Source organism: Capsicum annuum, unplaced genomic scaffold, assembly GCF_002878395.1.
Source record: "Capsicum annuum cultivar UCD-10X-F1 unplaced genomic scaffold, UCD10Xv1.1 ctg3146, whole genome shotgun sequence".
Lineage (NCBI taxonomy): Eukaryota > Viridiplantae > Streptophyta > Magnoliopsida > Solanales > Solanaceae > Capsicum > Capsicum annuum.
Genome location: NW_025838097.1, coordinates 68286 through 74916, shown reverse-complemented (window position 1 = coordinate 74916; position 6631 = coordinate 68286). Strand labels below are relative to the sequence as shown.

Here is a 6631-nt window from a genome sequence, read left to right as displayed (position 1 = left end):
GGATCCTCATAATCCTTTACAATATTGTGCCAATATTGTATCAAAGATATTGTCGACGGTTTATCATTTTGTATCGGTTCGCAATGTGGCATAGCATTTTGAGAACTCTCACTTCATTATTTTCAGGTACCTGAACCTATGATAAGGTTTCATGAAGTGTTATGTCATAGTCTCTTCAAAAGATAATTGTCTTCTTATTATGATTCTTTGCTCCTTATTTTTCAAAGACTTTCATTTGGAACCGATTAGTCTACCACGCTTCACGCATGCATAGATTTTGTCCTTTAGGAACATAAAATAAGAACACTTGCACTTAATATGAGATGCTTTCGGCATTTGACTTGAATTATCTTTTGGATGAGGATCTGGTGATAATTCCTAACATATTTCATAGCGCTTATAATCTCCCCCTTATGTTAGAAAAACTAACATACATCCTCTACTTCTTTGAGGAATCCATCTTTGGGTATCCTGGTATATTCATTAGTCGTATACCGCACATCAAAATTATTAGATAGAATAGTTGGTTCATGACCTCGAACCAATTGAGGGGGAAGAAATAATCATAATTTATTGGTCTAATGCATATAAGTATTATTGTATGTAACATATCATATTTCAGACCAACACATGAAGATTTGTTCTCATTAGTGATGGTTTAGCTATTTATCGAATGCATTCAATGCTAACCATCATTATCAAGATGAATTATCTTGATTACACAATCTGAAAATTATGCTCAATTTATATTGAACAAGTAACTTTATGAATGTCAAACGTAGGTTGACCATGAATGTACATGTGATCATCTTATTGATGCATCTTTTCAACATATCACATGATAGGTGAATGGGCCCTTATTCACCTTTTATACTTTTCAGATTTTAAGGGATCCAATCCCAAAATTAGTTGGTCCAACCAACTTATCATGGGAACAAGCAATAATAAAAGCTCAAGAAGAATATTCGAATTCTTCAGTATGTATTTAATACTTAATATGCACATCTATGGGATGTCCCAATAGTTCATGTCAACTTATGAACTTTTATATTAGTAAACTTTAAGTTTACCATGACATGTATTTTTTTTTCTTTAGTAAATTTCATATTTACTATTACATGAATAAATTTTAGATTTACTACTTTAGAAGTAGATTTCAAAATTATTCTTCTCAGTTATTCTGCCTCTTTCGGAGGTGAGTTGTGATACCATCACAATCAAGTGCACATTTGTATTGAAACAATCTAAATCCTCATTCCCCAGGAATGGAATATAATCGTGCCTTCAGCCGATCAAATTTTGATAGCTAATAACCTCTGTCATGATATTGCTACTTCAGAAGTAAATCGAGGCATACATATGATCTAGAGAATTTTTCTCTAACATATCTTATGATCATACTACGCGTGCGAAAATAGCATCACTTTTGAAGATAATTATTATATTGTCCCTCCACGCGTATATTCGTGCATTCAATCACTTGTCTTCTTTCAGACATATCATGCACTGCTACCACATAGACCTCAAGAATGAAGTAAGTAGTCATATTTCAGACTTATCATATATTCCTACCACATTCACTTCATAGAATGGAGCATATTCAATGGGTCGAATTTCATTACTTTTCATCAAACACCCATTATTTTGCCTTAGCCATCATAATATCATCAATATGGTGCATTGAGATTCAAACTCAACGTCTTACCCATATAAAGACGTCTTATCCATAAATTGATGAGACTTAAACCCAACATATTATCATCCCTTTTGATAATATTGTTCTTGAGTAATAAATTTAAAACATAAATGGTTCCAAACCAGTTATTTTTCCACAAATCCAATAATAATTATATTAGTAGTAGCAAAAGAAATATAACATAAAGAATTACTAACCTTGAAATCCTTCAAATTTATAATCCCACCTTAGTTGGTTAGAGCATCGTGCTGATAACGTGTTATAAACTAATAAAGAACAAGAATAAGAGTAGAGAGAATAGAGAGTGATTCTTATTTCTTCTCTTGAGAAATAAATTATAATGAATCAAAACCCCTTTATTTATAGGGGAAAACTAACCTTGGGGTTTGTAACTTTTCCATAAATAGATATACACAATATATGGTAAAGTAGTTATTCACTATATATGGTAAAGTAGACATTCACTATATATGGTATATTTATAACACATAGGAAAATTAATGAGTTTAAGGGGGACATATATTTATTGCTTCAAGTGGAAAAACAAAAATAATTTGGACAACATATAAAAGGGTAGGACGAAAACATCCTTAAGGAAACTATGCGGGAAAAGGTTTTGCCCAAAAAGGTATTGTATAAAATAAAATGTAACCAAATAAACTACTGTTTGTTTCATATTAGTTGGTCACTTTTACTTTTGCACACTCCTTAATAAATCACACACACAAAATGATAGTTTTATTACACTCCCAAAGAGTATTAATTGCAGGGGTAAAATGAGAAAAAATTAATTAATTTTATCTTGATTTAACACGTGAAAAAGCAATTGGGAACATGTAATTTTACCAAGATCGATGATCCACTGATATAGGATGGAAAATTATTTATTATTCATATTCTGTTTCACTTTCATATGACATTATTAATGGTGAGCTCAACGAGGATGTGTACGTGATGAAAAAAAAGAAAGGAGCTTACTTTTGGTCGTGCGGGGTTCAAAAAAGGCTCGGACGACAAGAGGTAATTTTATGCAGCCTAACCTGTGACATCGGTCAAGTAGTAATTTTAGTAGTTAAGCTAAGACTATCTTTCACAATGAGATGTATAAATAACCATTCTCAGAGCTAATAGCATTATTGTCACAATAATATAGAATACACTGCATAGCAAAAAGTATAATTGAACCTATCTACTTTTTTATACAAAACCTAATATTCATCCTTACATTGTTGCTCAAGAAAATCAATGAAAGCTAGTGTAAATACACCATGAGTCATTGATCATCCCACATAGTCAAATTTTTGAAAAATGGCTCTTGTATATAATTGTGTAGACACTGTATATAAACTGCATATCGGTCAGCAAAAATGAGAATCCTCTATAGTGAATTCAATCAATAATCACTCTCACTTTCAACGTTTAGTGACTTTCTAACTGTTCTTTGTAGCCTCACTGTGTATCAAAAACATGTACAACTACAAAGTTACCTATGAGTTTCCATTTTCTATAGGTTCATTCATCGCGATAAGTGAATTAGAACGAATATAAATACGTATGCTCACCTTCATAATTCATACAAGCAATGAAGGAATTTGCCACCAATATTACTTGGTTGAGTTCATACTTCTGGGAGTGGAACAACTACTTTGAATGCTTCCATAAGAATTGCCACTCTTTTTTTTCCTAGTAGGAGTTAGCGTGGTGACCGAATTCTGCATTGCATAATCAAGCATCCATTTTTCTGCTTTTTTCCTCTCATCTACCATTTGATGTCTCAAGTCCACTTTTTTTGGTTCTTGATTAGGTGTAGCGGGAAGAAGTTGAGGTGCCCAGGGGTTGAATTTCCTTGATCTTTCTTGTGCCTTGATTGATATCCTGGGGAGGATCAACTTCTTTAGTTTGCTCTAGTTTTTGGACCTTTGTGTCTTAGGTTTGTTCCTGGTTAGTGGAAGTTCTCTCTCTTCTTTTGGATCCTTCATTTCTTGATCTAACATCTTTCCATCTTCAGTTATGTCAAGATTTGTCAAGATTTCTGCAGAATTTGAGCTATTATTCACTTCACCTTCAGCCTCCAAGAGTTCCTGGTCCGAGATTATGTCACTGGTGACTGACTGTGTATCTGATGAATCATCTTGAATTGGCGTAGTAAGGATCTCGTTAACTTCCTTTCTTATGAGTTTGACAGCATCATCTCTACAGAAACTTCTCCTGTGTTGCCTTGGATTATGATCTTCCCTGCTTGTCTCTGCATCATCCTTTATCTCAGAGAAAACCTAGAGAGAGTTGCATAGTTTTTTCAACCGGTGTACTGCTGTCTTCTACCCTATCATTAGTTCTATCTAGTAGTTCATTCCCAACTTTTTATGCAACATCTGATAGAACATGCTATGATACCATGTGCCACATGCTAATGTAACTCCGTATGTCCTCCTGACCCTTGGATGCTCCATTGTCTTCTTTGGGATCAAACATTGATAGCAAGAGAGAAAATTCACGACCAAGTTTAGGTGTTTTCGCACATTCTTTTTTTGTCTCTTTCTTGGCAATATTTTTTTGCATTGCTGCATCATTGGCTGAAGATGAACTCTGGATGCTCATTTCAGTGAGTGAATTTATTTCACCATCTGTAATTGAGCTCTGAGTTGTATTAGATATTTCACTAATAACGCCATTATTATTCTCAATCTCCACATCTTCTACTCCATCAACTGCATCGGTTAAGCTTGAGATAGAAGAGGGGATCTCTTTCCTGGAATCATTTGAGCTATCTTTCTGATCTTCAATCCGAGCTTTTCCTTCCACCCGAACCTTATTACTCAAAGTGCTCCTCATTACTCAAAGCACTTATCATTTCATCCGACTTCTGCCTAAGTATAGACTATTGAAGATCATAATTATTGTACATAGAGAAGTCATTTTCTTCAAGCTTTCTGTCTATACCTGCAACAACTTTCTCTTGCTTACAAGGCACGAAAGCGTTCTACTTACATGTGATAGGCAAATGTTCTTCACCGCTAGCTCTGAGCTTAGGAAATGCAATCTGACTATTATTTCCTTATGGTAGAACTATAGTTTCAAAGGATTTTATAAAAAGTTCCCCCTTTGTTTGCTGAGTCGGAGCAGGTTGACTTTAGCCTGCTGAAGTGCATAATTAAGCATCCATTCTTCTCCTCTTTTTCTCTTATCAAATGTTTAAGTTCTTAATCAAAAATCTATCGAGGCATGCCAGGGAGGCTGGAGAGCGTCCTAGTATAGTCCGTTTGAGTGGGCAGGGCCATTTGGGTGGTCAGGTAGGTAAAATGGTACAAACGAGGGATTTTCAGGCCAAATTGGTGTGCTATTGTCACAACCCAAAATAGGATCATGACCGGCGCTATGTAGTAATCAAAAGTTAGATAACTGAATCTATATATCAAACTATTGAGGAAGTCGATATACTTTGACCAACTAGGACCTCATCTTGATATTTACACAACTGCATATCCTCAAATTGAATGGTCTTTATGCGCTCTATCAAAGAAGATTTAGCTTGAACACAAGACAACAATACCCCTGACCTTCTTACACCAAAACTGATACCTTTGCCTTCAAGTTTCTGTATATCTTTCACCAACTGCCTCTTTCCAAGAGCTATATGCACCAAACTACCCATAGATTTCCTGCTCAAAGCATCAGCCACAACATTAGCATTTCCTGGATGATACTAGATAGCAGAATCATAATCTTTGAGTAATTCCATCCACCGACGCTGCCAAAGATTTAGATCTCGCTGCTGAAAAATGTACTTCAAACTCTTATGATCGGTATAAATCTCACAAGTTTCACCATATAAGTAATGCCTCCAAATCTTAAGTGCAAAAACCACAACGGCTATCTCTAAATCATGTGTAGGATAGTTCAGCTCGTGCTTCTTCAACTGCCTCAAAGCATAAGGAATAACATGATCATGTTGCATGAGAACACATCCTAATCCAACCTTCGAAGCAGCACAAAATACCTTGAATCCTCCAGAACCTAATGGTAAGCTAATACCGGTGCAGTGGTCAAACATGTTTTGAGTTTCTGAGAGCTTTGCTCACATTCTTTTGTCCACAAAAACTTCACGTCTTTCTGTGTTAACCTAGATAATGGAGTTATATTTTTAGAGAAATCCTACAAAAAAACGCCTATAGTAATTAGCCAAACCTATAAAGCTATGAATCTATGTGGGTGAAGTAGGCCTAGGCCATTTTTGCACTACTTTTGTCTTTTTAGAATCCACCGTGATACCTTCTTTGGAGACAACATGCCCAAAAAAGGATACTGAGTCGATCCAAAATTCACATTTTGAGAACTTATCATAAAGCTTATGTTCCCGTAATGTCTGCAATACAGTCACCAGATGATTCTCATGTTCTTCTAGGCTATGAGAATATATCAGATTATCATCAATAAATACTATCATAAATTTGTACACATACTTCCTGAACACCCTATTCATCAAGTCCATGAATGCAGCAGGAGCATTGGTTAACCCGAAAGGCATCACAAGGAACTCATAATACCCATATCAACTTCTGAATGCTGTCTTGGATATATCTTTCTCCTTGATTCTAAGCTGATGATAACCAGACCGAAGATTAATCATTGAAAAATGGACAGCCCCTTGTAACTAATCAAACAGGTCCTCTATACGAGGCAACGGATACTTGTTATGTATTGTTACCTTGTTTAGCTGCCTGTAGTCAATACACATCCTTAGAGATCTATCTTTCTTCTTTATAAACAAAACTGGTGCAACCCATGGCGATATACTCGGTCTGATGAAACTCTTATCTAATAAGTCTTGCAACTATTGTTTAAGCTCCTTCAATTCTGCTAGTTCCATACAATATAGGGGTATAGATATTGGCATAGTGTCAAGTGCCAATTCAATACCAAAGTCTATCTCTCGTA

The 6631-nt window shown here is 35.2% G+C and overlaps 1 pseudogene; it reads right to left on the bottom strand.

Moving 5' to 3' along the window:
- Positions 1-3314: 3314 nt before the first annotated feature.
- On the bottom strand, positions 3315-5747 carry LOC124891155 (annotated as a pseudogene).
- Between the last annotated feature and the right edge of the window lie 884 nt (positions 5748-6631).